The sequence below is a fragment of the Dermacentor albipictus genome, chromosome 5 (genome assembly GCF_038994185.2).
Source record: "Dermacentor albipictus isolate Rhodes 1998 colony chromosome 5, USDA_Dalb.pri_finalv2, whole genome shotgun sequence".
NCBI lineage: Eukaryota > Metazoa > Arthropoda > Arachnida > Ixodida > Ixodidae > Dermacentor > Dermacentor albipictus.
Genome location: NC_091825.1, coordinates 39,063,042 through 39,078,327, shown reverse-complemented (window position 1 = coordinate 39,078,327; position 15,286 = coordinate 39,063,042). Strand labels below are relative to the sequence as shown.

General features: G+C 48.1%; 1 protein-coding gene across 1 annotated transcript in view; it reads right to left on the bottom strand.

The window, feature by feature from the left end:
* Positions 1-6,652, bottom strand: part of LOC135909525 (uncharacterized) — a 106,904-nt gene extending 100,252 nt beyond the window's left edge. Inside the window, exons 1-2 of the mRNA XM_070539366.1 lie at positions 6,590-6,652; positions 1,060-1,197 (exon numbers count right to left, since the gene is read on the bottom strand). The gene's annotated coding sequence lies outside the window, so the exon portion shown is untranslated. The remainder of the gene's footprint in view (positions 1-1,059; positions 1,198-6,589) is intronic.
* Between the last annotated feature and the right edge of the window lie 8,634 nt (positions 6,653-15,286).

Below are 15,286 nucleotides of genomic sequence, written 5' to 3'. Positions count from 1 at the left end.
AGCTCGAACGTGTATGGTCGTTAATCAATACAATTTTTTTTCAAATCGTTAATCAGAAAACCAGTTAGCTAAAGCACGAATAATACTGAAGTCACAATAAGTCACTTATTATGTGGAAAAGAAGATCAAACGTTTAATAACTGTATCGCGCTTCTACGCGACGACAACGAGCAACTGGAAGCAAAAAAGCGACTGCACTGGCAGAACGCTAAAACAGAGAAAACCATAAGGCAGTGAAGCCGTAAATGATTATCTTTATTAGAGAGCCGAAGACATGTAAAAAAAAATATCGATATGACCTTAAAACTGGGGAGTAGACGTTGGCCAGCATCGCTTTATTGTACTCCATTGTTCCTTAAAAAAAGTTTAGTAGATACCGCTTAAGGATACAAGGTGTACTTTTATGCATACCATTTTTTTTGTAGGGGAACATTTTCACAATTGCATGGTGTCAGGTGTATTACACGTTTGACGCTAGAAGTGTGGACGTTCTTGTGTTCTCGTGATTGTGTGGCAATTGAATGATTTGACTCCTAGCTATAGATAAAAGTAAATCACGACGCAACTACGTAATGTTTGTCTTTTAACCAGCTAGAAACACGACATATTGTGTTCCGCTCTAATCGGCACAAACAATAAGTGCTCCAGAACTGGGACTGGGCATCTGTAAGCACTGTAGCAGTTTTGCAGGCTACTGCTCTGGAGACGTTGCCACATAACGTTTAAAAAGACACAACTCAAATTTTCCTAAATCATTGTAACAGGGTTTCTTGTAGGAATGCTAGAATGCTGGCAAATATTTGAATATGTTTTAAAGTGATAATGGTGCCGCGAATTTCATTTAGGCTGGCTATACGTAATGTCAGATTTTGTTTCGGTAGGTGGTGTGAAATCTATCTGGAAAATATCTCGCGTCAGCCCAGTGTACGAGTACATGAGTCTCTAGCCTGAAATTAGCGCACACTAAAGAGATTACGAACTTTTAGGGCAAACAATAAATTTGAGCATCTTAATACAGTTATAGACTACATATTTGAAACTCCATATTGATTTTTTTACCTCTGTGCACTGGCAAGCGTCCTGGCAGCCAAGCATCTCTGAACGACCACTTGATCCATGCTTACTCGGTAGAAAGATGCTGTTGTCGAAGATATAATGTTCCATACATTCTCGTCGTGGGTGAGATCGAACTGCGTGCTTATAATAAAAAAAGAAACCACAGACACTACTACCAACTTCTGCAAAAAAGAAACTTTATTAGCTATAATGCTTCCGCCAATGGCCTGAGAAATATTCGCTTAGTAATGCCCGTTCAAACAACACTTCTTGGCCGGTATTTTGTAGCGATGCCTTTTCCGATTCTATGCTTTTTCAGGCTTTTCGCGCTTGGCCACTGGTCAGAGCGACGGTCTGCCCACATTATCAACGCGATCAGGCGGCCGTGTGTGGTGGATGATAAGAATAGCATAGAATAAGGCATAAGGCATCGCTACAAAATAGCGGCCCTGTAATCCCTGTACTCTTCACAAGAAAACGAAATAAAAGAATGAAGTACGAACATCTATCACTGCACGAATACAAATTCTCCTTTGCTTGGCTAAGAAAACATGATCTAACCTAACAGATAGGGCACCTTTTGCAATCGCGTTGTAAGTACTTATAATACTGTTCTTACGACGGGCGCCGTTAGGACACCTTCGGCGAAAGCGGCGAGAGCACACAGTGAACTGAAAGTCGACCGTGTCAAACTCGCTATTCCAAACGTCTTTTTTTTTCATCTCACTGTAAGGAAAACGGCTCTCCCAGAGGTCTGCAGCCAATGGCAGTGCCAGGCATTGCGTTTTTTCTTTAGAGGGGAGGGGGCCAGAGAAACCGAATTACGGAGAGGGTAGGGCAAGGGTAGAAAGCTTTTTCTTTGGCAAGAAAAAAAAACAAAGTGACAAAATAATGAAGAGTAGCGGCAATGCCTGACTGTTGTTGTTTTGGACGGGGAGGGGGAGAAGGGTAAAAGGGGCAAATAACTTATACTCTTATTTTTCTTGAAGACACCTCACGCAGCACCCCGCCTTTTTGGGGGGTGGGGGGAGGGGAAGGGGGTGAGAGATAGGGATAGAAGAAGAGTAAAAAAAATTATTTCTTTGGCAAAATAAAACAAGAAACACGACAAAATTTTGTGCACAACTTGATGACCCCATAGTGAACACTGTTTCAACGATCGTTGATATCCCTAATTACTCAATCGCGCATCCTGCGTTGCGCACCAGATGTTTCTGCCAGATTTAAACACTGTAGTGAAGTCTAGCGCAAGAACTTATCATTACTATTAACTTATCGCAATGAAATAAAGGTTAGCAACCCCAAGTGAGTGCGAAGCTGGCTGTCTATTGACAACCGCTGGCCTGCATTTGTTGCCGCTCCAAAGAGTGCCCCGATGTTTTGTTACGATGGACTTTGCAGCAGCAAGAATTACTGTCGAGCCTGCTGAGGAGTGTTCTATTTGGCCAAGCTCGTGCGACTTGTTTAATGCTTAACGGGGAAAGGACTGCGGAAAGTAGCACATACGCACTGATGTATTCTAACGCTGTGTTCTTTTACGTATGTTTTCCTCGTTGTCACCGCTTTCTCACGCTGTTAAAACTCGAAGTTCTTCTTCACCTTCTCTGTGGGCAGGTGTCAATCTCCCATTTTCAGAAATATTCTACGTATACGGGAGAATATCCGCTTGAAACCTAAATATTACCGACCATAAGCTAGAAAAATGTAGGAGGGGTGGGCACGCTTAAACTTCGTCTTTAAGACTGGAACGGGATAGCATTCACAGATGCGTGACTGCTTCTCACGTTTCCCGGCAGCTGCAGCTTATTTAAGCGTAATGTTTTCCTGGCAACGCTGGCGGCTAACTCTATGCACGAAGGCGAGCTTTCTGGTAGAAACGTGGCCTGTCGCGTGGATCGATTCTGGAGTTTGTGCACAGCCGCGCCAAAAAATATACGTAACTTTCCGATTTCTGTTACTGTTTCGCACTTTTGAATACTTAAGTCTCAGCAGATTTAACATAAAAGGCATGCTCTGTCGGTGTTTTCTTTCATGACATTTGTTTGTGGACTTCCATTCCCAAAATTCTGAGAAAGAACTTTGTCAAGAAAGTAAGACAAGGCTTGAGGAGCTTTAGTGATAGAATAGTCTGGCAATATTACCCGCATGTAGTACATTCATATGGCAAGACGTGTTATATATAAATGCCTAAATATATCCGCTGCCACTAACACCGAAATTTCTGTGACACCGGGTTCCTAACGCTGTCGCGTTAAAAAAAAACTGTTTCAGTCATTCAACTAGGGGCGCGAGCACGCACCTCCTTCCGCGTGGTGGGCGAGGACTCGCCACTGCAGGGTTCTAGGGCAGAGTAACGGCGACTAAATGGGGACGGTACATTCCATTTTACCAGTTACGTTTAAAGGAAATATGACGGCATGCAATGTGGCGAGAGCTTTTCTGAGTATGTTTTCTTAGTCTGGGTGATTGATAAGGAACACTTGGTAAGGGAATGTAGTCTGTAAACCACTGCGAGCGATCAAGGTGGAATGGTAGAGGATTCTGTTAAGTATGGGTAATGTTAGGCTTCTGCTTCCATTGACGGGAACGACGGCTAAAAGGGAAACAATAATAGTCCCTTTTATTAGTGCGAAAGCCTTAAGTGGCTTGCTGCAACCACTCACACGCAAGAAAAAAAAAAGCGGCGTCTGGTCGAGTGGTAAAGGAACTATCATCACGAGCAATGGCTCATGCGCCTGTAAGCAAATGACTCGTAGCCCCCCTAAGCAAGCGAAATCATCAGCCTTTCCACTCTGTGAAGGTGGATGACTAGCGAAACTATGTAGCACACGACAAAGAGGTGGGAGAATTTGGACAAAAGTAGGAACACATTTACTGTCTTTGTCTATTGTCTTTTGCCTATTGTCTGATGAAGGGTATGCACACACAGTTTATATGCATTTGCGCTCATTAGTGCTATACTTTCGTTGTAACCATTCGTTATATATATTCGTCCTTTTATTTCGCGACGCATTTAAGCTAAGAATTTCACACCGAAATCACCACTGCTACTGGCAGTGGGCCAGTGCCGCCTGCACCTTCGCAGAGGGAGGAGCAGTAATTGCGAAGACAGGGATGATGAGTGCCATCGGAGTGAGCTATCGAAGAAGACAATGACGATGGCGCGAGCACTGGCAGGATCACGAGGGGTAGTGTGGGAATGCTGGCATGATCAGCGACAACACAGCCAGCTGTGGAAAAAGACGATGAACGCGCGAGCAGTGGCACGAGCCATTGGTAATGATAACTGGTCTTGCTCGCGCTTATTAATGTTGCACGTAACCATAGCCATACCAGCTTCGCTTTAAACATGCAGTGGCACATACCCATTTAAGGCAGATGCTACAAGCGCTACAATGTAAAGCGAACACTACACGGTCAATGAAATCAACCATACAACATATAACAGTACGCACTTCTATAAAGAGCACGCTCACTAAGAGTGATCTGAACCATCACTAAAACATTACGTAACCCCTTGGAAGTACGCTACGGCCAAGGATGCTCGCCAAGCGAGAAACAAGGTGCGACAGGCGAAGCTACGTCAGGAAGGCATTCAACCACGACTCTTTCTTTCCCCTGCTGATAGGGTGCAGCGTAAATCAGAGGAAAACGTGGTAGACGCAAGACTTACTTGGCTATACAAGTGCATGAAGTACATTCATATGTAGTCGATCTGTACCGCTATATATAATTAGTAGGCCCTAGAAGATGCCATCAACACTTAAAAGTTAAGCCTGAAAGACGAGCCTAAGAAGCCGAACTGCGAAAGCAGAAATGCGAGGATGCCAGACGGCAACGTAGCGCGGAGTTCGAAGCTCGCAGACAACGGCTAGCCATACATTTACTTCACATTGGGGCTCGTTATGGCTTGAAAGAAATCTGACCACTCCGATCGTATTACCAAGTGCACAGCAGGAGTTCTCTTTCACATGTTATAGGAGTGTAACACGCTGCGGAAGTTTTCCCTTGAGATAGTTCTGTCAGAACCCTCTCCAGTGAGTGACGTGTTGCGGCTGTGTATACAAAACCCTGGAAGCGCGCCTGCGGTGGTACCGCAATGTTCTAACGACACTTGCACATCACATAGCTTTCATGGAAAGTCTTGGTGCCAGAAGTGCTTAGTAATGCGATACTAGCATAGCTGCTATACAGGAGGCTATCCACGCCGAAAAATATGAATGCAGGTGGCGACGACAACAGGAGTATTCGATGGATGCAAGGAACCCACGCCAGTCTCCGACCCTCACCGGCGCATTGAATGTTTTTTTTCTGTCTAAAGTCGGGTCGAAGCGGACTGTGCAGACCATTCCATTATACTTGTCTCGCAAGGCATGATTCCTTTGTACAAATCTTTCTCTCCGAACGCGACACGCTCCTTGTGTTCATTTGTTCGTACAGTTAAAGTGACATAGCATAACCAAAAAGTATATAAAAGGGGGGGGGAGGTTGCGCTCGCCCCCTTCACCCCACAGACAGCCACTGTCTCTATTCACCTTTTGTTGTAATCGAGGATCGCTTGATTGCAAGCTATATAAGAGCTGTCAAGCTCTAGCTTTCCCTATTTATCTCGCACTTAATTGCATACTTACCTGGAATGCTTGCCAGCCAGTAATATGCCGTTTTTTGAATACATAATTTGAATTACGTTTCCAAGATAGCACTCTTTTCTTTCCTGTGGCATTCTTTTCCTCTACTTCACCTAAATGTTCGACCTATTATTGAGTAAGCAAAATAGTTCGATATATTTGACAGCGCCAAGCCTTTCTTAACGAAAGAATCCTTAAAATCTCTGATGTCCTTGAATAGTGGTCCATAAAGGAATGTCGCGGGAGCCGACGTCCTGAGAAGACAAAGTCCAAACTACAGCAACGTGAAGCCTTCATCTTCTTGCGAACATATGCTTGCTTTGCACATGTATGTACAACCTACTAGGCGTATATAGGGTCTTCATATAAAAAGTACCCTTAATAGTAAGTGTAGCATACTTACAAAGCCTGCAAAAGATGGTAATGAGCCCTGTTAAAGGGACCCTCAAGTGGAAAAATGATTTCTTCTGCATCAGTAAATTACCGTCCTTCAACACCAAAAACACCACTCTTACAACGATAAGACGTTTGGTAAGCCAGAAAAAGCGCAAGAACGAAATACGGGTGGTGACGCCTGCTTAAGTTCCCGTACCTGGGGGTTGTGAAGTCGTGGATATTGATGGCATCTTCTAGGGCCTACTAATTATATATAGCGGTACCGATTGACTACAATATTGCTACGGGGTAGTATTCCCAATGACGAAGAGCCGAGCAGAAAGAAGACGAAGACGACGATAGGAAGCTAGCGCGGGCTGTTGCTTCTTGGTCAACTGCGGCGTATTGCCTTGTAAATATACTTGTAAATAGCTTTTCGTCGGTGTCTTCCTACGTAACATATTTGGTGGATGTGGACGTTCCCTGTACCTCGTCACGGAGCTTCGCAGTGGACGGTACGTCGAGCCTACCTTCATGGCTCCCGGCGACGCCAACCCGACTCCACCGGCTCCGACACCTGCTGCCACTTCGATTACCTACATCACCCTCTCCGCTCCCCGTGATCCTGGTGTATTCTCGGCAGGAAGCCGAGCAGGAAGAAGACGAAGACGACGATTGGAAGCTAGCGCGGGCTGTTGCCTCTTGGTCAACTGCGGCGTATTGCCTTGTAAATGTACTTGTAAATAGCTTTTCGTCGGTGTCTTCCTACGTAACAATATGTTCTAAAAGAACCAAATATTAAGCATGGCAAGTTTCGGGAACGTTTATTGAGCCAAAGCGGCCCATATGCGAAAACATACTTCGGAATCCCTGACGTCACGCTGACGTGTCGGCGCTGGGGTTTTGGCGCAAAATTCAAATACTTATACCTGGACCTTCATTTTCTCAGCTAATAATAAACTATTTTTTTAAATGACTGCCCGCAGGATTCTCAGACAATGCTTCATTCGCCTAAACTGATTTATTGCTTCGCTTTAGTGTCCCTTTAAAGACACTCGCCCTGCTTTGCCTTTGACCGGACTGCTTTCATGCTGCTTGATCGTTGTGATAAATCACGCCTTGACTGAATGTGTTCTGTATTTTGTGGAGGCAGCTGATTTCCGTCTTCACGCTGGAACTCCGTACCGTACTTACCTCCAGTCTCTACAAGTAATGTTTTGCAGCGTTCCAACGAAGAAAGAACCTGTTATAATCAGCGGCACCAAAGACCACGACATGGAGGAATGGCTGTCTTTCTACGAAGAAGTGAGTGGGCACAAGTGGGACGGCGCCGCGAAACTATACAATGCCATATTTTACTTGAGCAATGTGGCCCATATAAGCTTTCGTAGCCAAGAAACTAACATTGTAACTTGGTCGTCTTTTGGCAGGAGCTTTGCGGAAGTACTCGGCTGACCCTCTGCACGCAAGCTCTCCGCAAATAGAGCGCTTGCGCGGTCGCGGCCAGCAATTAGGTGACATATTTACAGCCAGCACTGTGGATGTCGTAAACTGCTGCGGCGCGTTTATGCAGCCATGTCGCAAACTGACGAACTAAGGCAAATAATCAGATGAATCAAGGGCGACGCCTACCACATGCTCATTTTCAAAAAACCCCATAGTGTAGCCGGAGTAGTTGAGGTCTGACCAAGGTAAGGCGAGCTTCAACATGGCGTTCTAACTTTGATACAGTCAGCTTTTCGGCTATCGCTGTTCGTGATGCTTCTGTTGACCACAGTTCGTTACTGCAACAAATACAGCAGTGAGTTCGTGAGGAAGTGGCACGTCAATTGTCCCTTGTGACCTGCATTCCGGGGCCTACGCAACCACTTGCTCCAGCGGTTCGACAGGTCCCCCAACTTCAATTTTCCGAGGTTCTGCCACATACCCAATGGCTAATGCCTATCGTACAACAGCATAAACCTGTATCCGACCCTCTTATCTACGCTGAAATCAAAGGCAAGCCTCCTGCTTCATATGCCGCGAATACCAGGCAACCACATGGTGCAGTCGCATATACGTGCTGTCCCTCACCCTTTGTGCGTCCCGCAGCACCGCCTGAACACTCTTGGTTCACTGCGGACAACAAGCCAATCTACTATTTATGCCACTTTCCTTGCCATGTAGCACGCTTTTGCTATAGGCGCAACTTCAGCGCACGTGACCGCGACCGAAATCAAGGATACGCTCGTCATGAGCCATTACCACACCTGGTTTCGTCTGGCCCAGCACCTAAATATATCTCGCCCGGTCAACGCGCCTTCGGCCCACGCACTCCGCCGTATGCCCGCCGCCGTTCAGTTTCCCCGATCCTCCGTTGAGCCCAGTCGGTCCAAGCGGTAAACTGACCATTGCAGTTCCGGAGGCAAGAAATGCGCTGGTGTCGATCGCTTCAAGGCCTCAGTTTTTTCCTGCTAACCAGATCATCGTATATGTTGAGGATGCCACTTCACAAGTGCTTGCTGATGCCGGATCGGCTGTCTCTGTGCTCAGTGGTGAACGATGTTGAGATTGGTGAAAGTTTACGACTTCATTTTCGCACGTCTCCATGCATGTGACAACCACGTGTATCTGTGTCGCGTACGGCTCGGCTTTTCACTCAGAATGCTTTGGATGTCATTGAATTTGTAATCTTTTCATCTTGTTCACACGAAGTCGATCTAAGCTGGCACTTCCTTTTCACATAAGATGCCTTTGTGGACTGTGCGCGTGCCGAACATGCATTAACGCCGATGTGTTAGGCCCCATTTGAGTCGTGTTCTTCAGCTTTTCCCACAGTGATTGTCGCTGCAGGCACTTATATACCTCCTTTATCTTCTGTTCTCAGGCCTCCCTCTTGCGACTCTGTGGCTTATTCTACTGCTGTTTCCCCCCTCCTTCGCTTCTCGCAAAAAGTTCCTTGTTCCTTTGGTTGTTCTCACGATTGAATACTATTGAAGAGCCATTTATGTTATGAATTAGTTGTCTTCATGAGCAACTTTTGCCCTTGGTGGCTCTCAGGGTGTACTTAAAGACATGAACTCTGTTTATTATCATAAACTGCCTGACGGCATGACCGAATAACGTGTCGCCAGCTTTACTCCTCCTAGCTCAGATTCTTTGTCATCCTCAGACGTCTTCAACGTGCCAACTAATTCCCAACTCTCCGATAACCTGTTCACCCAGATCTTAAAGCTCCTTAAATGTTTATGGATATCCTCTGACCATCACCAACCTTATTTGGGCCGCCCATTGTGATCATTCTCCACATGTACACCGACTCCTATGCACATCTGCACCTGCGCACGTATCGTCTCCCACTCGCAGTACGCCTTGTCATTGATGACCAGGTGGAGGATATGCTTCACCGTGGTATGATATAGCCCTCACGCAGCCCTTGGGCCTCCTCATTTGCAGTGCTGAAGAAAAAAGACGGTAACATCAGCTTCCGTGTGAACTAGCGTTACTTCAATAAAATCACCCGCAAACATATTTATTCCCTGGCACGCATCGACGCCGCCCTCTGCTGTCAGCAAGGAGCAGAGTTTTTCTCTAACATGGATTTTCTATGACGGTACTGGCAAATACCGATGGAAGAAGTTTACTGCCCCGAGACTTCATTTTCAGCTTATGGCGGTTTATAAAAATTTACTTTAGTGCCACTCGGTCTTTGTAATGCGCCTCATACTTTCTATCCACTCATGGACAAATTGCTTCGAGGTATGAAATGGCTTAGAACTGAGGTGAAACAGCGCGAAAAAGACGAGGACACAAGGAAACAAATACCACAGACAAGCGCTGACTGCCAACTGGAAGTTTATTTGAAAATCACCGGACATTTATAGCTTTCATCAGCATAGGCATGCGCACATCATTCACAAAAACATCTGCAAATCATCATTTTAATCTTTTTTCCAAAAATGTTATTTCTTTTCCCGACAAGGCAAGAGAGGGAGTGCTCACACATTTATCGCCTTCCTTTCTTATATGAAAGGCCTCTATTATCTCCCTTTCCTTCTTGCTCTTTCCTTTCCCTATGAATTTAGTCTTTTCAAATAAGGGGGTGCATTGACACTTGTTACAGTGTCCAGCTAAATGACTCCTAAGCTGTGTGCAAGCTTGGTGTCCTTTTCCGACCCTTGCAAAGCTTCGAGCCCATGCCGAGTTTCCCATGGCGAATATAATGAAAGCACTCTGCAGCTTCCTCGGCCTTCGGTCGTATTTTTGCCGATTCGTCCTCAACTTCATGTCCATTATTGCACTTTTTACAGGTTTTCGCACTGACAACCAAGACGTTTTGGCTTGGTCTCCCACTTGCGACAACGACTTTGCAACTTTTGGCCATGTCCTAAATTTCCCTCCTATTCTGCACCATTTCGACCCGGACGCTTCTAAAGAAATCAACGCGGACGCTAGCGGTGTTGGCCTCGGCGCGATTCTTGCCCAACATGAGTCCGGCTTCAGCGAGTGTTTCATCTCTTACGCCAGCCGTGCCCTGATTAAAGCAGAAGCAAACTATTTCGTTACGGAGAAAGAAAATTTAGCCATCGTTTGGACAATCGGAAAATTTCGACCTAATTTCTATGGCCATCAATTTGATTTCGTGACTCATCACCATGCCCTGTGTTTGTTTGTTTATTTGTTTATTGACGAAACAACGCTCAGTAGCGGTTTCTCTTGGTGCCAAGGCAAAAGGCGGCACTAAAATCCACCTGACTAGGCCTTTGACAAGTGTTGATTCACTTTCCTCAAGGATCCGTCTGGTCGCCTCACTCGTCAGGAATTATGTATCCCATACTATGATGCGCGTGTTGCCTACAGGTCCACACGTAAACATGCGCATGCCGACGCCATTTCGCGCTCATCACTCCCCCATGAATCTGATGCTGCGTCTGTTCTCAGGCACAATTTTTCTTCCCTTACATATGCCATCACGCCATTCGAGAATCGCTAAGATCCTTGGATAGCCTCTTATAATTTCCTGTCTGACCCATCGCCGCGAACCACGAACCCCACTGCTGATCAGGTTACCATCCGTGATGGGCTTCTGTGCCATCACAATTATGTGTTGGTATAGATGGTTGCTGGTGATTCCTCGTCGTCTACTTCAGGCATCGGTGCCTACATTCATGCGAACCCTCAATGCGCCCCTGCCGGGATATTAAATACCTACGCATGCCTGCAGCTTCAGTGGTACTGGTGCGGAATGTAACGCTTGGTTCGGTAGTACATCAGCTCGTGCTCCGATGCCAATGTCACAACAGCCCTCCTATGCGCCCACTCGGTCACTTAAAACACTTACCCTGCCCCTCCCGGCCTTTCGATCTCTGTATCAATTTGCACGAGTCCCTTCCTAATACTCCAAGTGTCAACCGCTTGGTTGTCGTCGCGGTGGACCTACCTCACGCACTACGCCGAAACTTTAGCGGTTCCGTCTGCCGCCTTATGTGAAGTCACCTTGTTCATCCTTCGTCCCCTCATTCTACGGCGCGGTGAGCCTCGTGAGCTACCAAGTGATCGCAAACGTTCGTTCGTCTCCAAAGCCGTAGTATCCCTTCTACGTGAATACAGCGTTGTCCGTCACACTATCCGTGCATATTGCTACGGGGTAGTATTCCCAATGACGAAGAGCCGAGCAGGAAGAAGACGAAGACGACGATTGGAAGCTAGCGCGGGCTGTTGCCTCTTGGTCAACTGCGGCGTATTGCCTTGTAAATGTACTTGTAAATAGCTTTTCGTCGTTGTCTTCCTACGTAACATATTTGGTGGAGGTGGACGTTCCCTGTACCTCGTCACGGAGCTTCGCAGTGGATGGTACGTCGAGCCTACCTTCATGGCTCCCGGAGACGCCAACCCGACTCCACCGGCTCCGACACCTGCTGCCACTTCGACGACCTACATCACCCTTTCCACTCCCCGTGATCCTGGCGTATTCTCGGCAAAAGATGGGGAAGACGTCGAGGACTGGATCAGCCTTTACGAACACGTCAGCCGCAATAACCGGTGGGACCCAACTATCATGCTCGCCAACGTCGTCTTTTACCTCGGTGGCACACCTCGAGTTTGGTATCGGACGCACGAAGATGAGCTCACCAGTTGGGATTCGCTTAAGCAAAAGCTTCCAGGCTTGTTCGGCAACCCCTACGGTCACCAACTTGCCGCGCAGAAGGCGCTTTCCGGTTGTGTGCAGACGTCAACGGAGCCCTACGTCACGTACATTCAGGACGTCTTGGCTCTATGCCGCAAAGTTGACGCACACATGACTGAGTCCGACAAGGTCTCCCACATCCTCAAAGGCATTGCCGATGACGCCTTCAACTTGCTCGTATTTAACAACGTCGCGACGGTGGATGCAGTTATAAAAGAGTGCCGCCGCCTGGAATTCGCTAAAAGCCGACGTATCGACCAACAGTTTGCCCGTCTGCTCAACACCCCAGCGACATCTTCATGTGCCGACGCTCCTCGTCCCAACAACACTGGCGAAGTTACCAGGATTGTCCGGCGTGAAATCGAGGCCGCCTATCCGGCTGCGTTCAACTCCAGCCCCTCCAATGCACCTGCAGTCACTGTTTCCCTGATCCAGGCAGTTCTCCGCCAGGAGTTCGCCAAATGGGTATTCACACCATCTGCTCGGCCCATCGCCCTGATCCCCACCCGGCATCTTCGATTCCACCCCGTCCCGCACCTTCTTACCCACCACGTTTCCGCAACCCCTCTGAATGGCGCACTGCAGACGACAAGCCAATTTGTTTTCACTGCTATCGAATTGGGCACATTTCTCGGCACTGCCGCAGTCGCTGGAGTTCCCTGAACCAGCCTACATATACTGCCTACTCTCGCCCCCCAGGTGGCCTTTCTCGTCCCTATGCTGCCCGCTCAGATAATGCCGCCACCGATTCTCCTGCGCCGAACCGCCCCTATTCTCGTTCGCCTTCGCCCCAACAACGACAATCTCGCTCTCCCCAGCCCCGTAGTTCCTATTTACCGACTCCCTTCGGACGCCGCTCTCAGCCTGAAAACTAGACGATGCAGCGCCTCGAGGTGACGCTACATTGCTCCCTTCGCCGCCAAATCCTCTCCTGACGTTGCCCACTCATCTGAACCTTCTTGACGTGCAAGTCGACGGTGTTCCTGTATCAGCTCTCATAGACACTGGGGCGCATTTGTCGGTAATGAGCGCGGATCTTCGTAACCGGCTGAGGAAAATAATCACGCCCGCCACGACGCCTGTTGTCCGTGTCGCCGATGGCGGAACAGCCCCCGTAATTGGTATTTGTGCCGCCCGCGTCTCCTTCGCCGTTCGCTCCACTACCATGCTATTCACAGTCATTGCTCACTGTCCCCACGACATCATCCTCGGCATCGACTTCCTCTCCGCACATTCTGCTCTCATCGATTGCTCCACCAGAACTCTCCGCCTCGACCGGCCTGTTATGGATCACGCTGAACAACACCTTCCTTGCCTCAGTTCTGTCGACTTCGCTCGCTTGCCACCTTCGGCACTGACTTACGTTGACTTCGTGTCACCCACCAGTGCCCGACGGTCACTACATCGCGGCGCCTATGCAAGAGGTCCTCCTTACACGCGGGATCGCACTACCTCATACTATTTTATCTATTACGGCGAATTGCGTCTGCCTGCCAGTGGTCAATTTTGCCTTGACGACACAAGTGCTGCCACGCGGGATGTCGCTCGCCCAACTTTGCTCATTGGAGGATCACTCTGTAGCATCGATTTGAGTAGACGACAATTCAACCGATCCTCCTCTACCATCGCAGTCGGCAACTTGTACCATCGCCAACCTACAGAAAATGATTGCACCCGACATGCCGTCCGAGCACGCTCGTGCGCTCTACCGCGTTCTGATTTCCTACCAAGATATTTTTGACATTAACGATCGTCCTTTGGCCCAAACAACATCAGGTAAACATCGCTATAATAACGGAGATGCCCCTCCTATTCATCGCCGCCCGTATCGAGTATCACCGGCTGAGCGTCAAGTGATTCACACCGAAGTTAGCAAAATGCTTGCCAAGAACATTATTGAACCGTCATGTAGTCCATGGGCGTCATCGGTTGTGCTGGTAAAAAAGAAGGATGGCTCATGGCGCTTTAGCGTGGATTATCGGCACCTTAACAGGGTTACCAAAAAGGACGTTTATCCCCTACCTCGGATTGACGACGCCCTTGACTGCCTCCACGGTGCTCGCTATTTCTCCTCTATTGACCTTCGCTCCGGCTATTGGCAGATTGCCGTGGATGATCTCGACCACGAGAAGACTGATTTGTACCACCCGACGGTCTTTATCAATTCAAGGTGATGTCGTTCGGCCTATGTAACGCTCCTGCCACTTTTGAACGCATGATGGACTCCCTTCTTCAGGGTTTCAAATGGTCCACGTGCCTGTGCTACTTGGACGACGTTATAGTATACTCCGCAACATTTGCTACGCACCTCGAGCGCCTCTCAGCAGTCCTGGACGTTTTTCGGCGAGCCGGTCTGCAACTCAACGCATCGAAGTGCCAATTCGGCCGTCGCCAGATTACCGTCCTTGGACATCTCGTTGACGCGAACGGAGTGCAACCGGACCCAGGCAAGATCCATGCTGTTACGCACTTCCCTGTTCCGAAGTGTGTCAAGGATGTGCGCAGCTTCATCGCCTTTTGCTCGTACTTCCGCCGTTTCATCAAAAATTTCGCGGCCATAGCACGACCACTAACCGAGCTTTTGAAAAAAGACGCCCCTTTCCAGTGGGGCGATAACGAGGCCTCTGCATTCTCGCTTCTCATCGATATTCTCACAACGCCTCCCGTTCTGGCCCATTTCGATCCTTCTGCGCCTACCGAAGTCCGTACTGATGCCAGCGGTCACGGAATTGGCGCAGTACTGGCACAACGCCAGCGTGGCCACGACCGTGTTATTGCTTACGCCAGCAGGCTCCTCTCGCCCGCGGAGCGCAACTATTCCATCACTGAGCGTGAGTATCTGGCCCTAGTTTGGGCGGTTGCGAAGTTCCGCCCATACTATATGGCCGACCCTTTTCCGCTATCACAGACCATCACGCGCTTTGTTGGTTATGCTCATTGAAAGACCCTTCAGGAAGACTTGGTCGCTGGGCCTTACGCCTCCAAGAATATTCGTTCTCTGTCACCTACAAATCTGGCCGACTACACAAGGACGCTGACTGCCTGTCTCGCTACCCGGTAG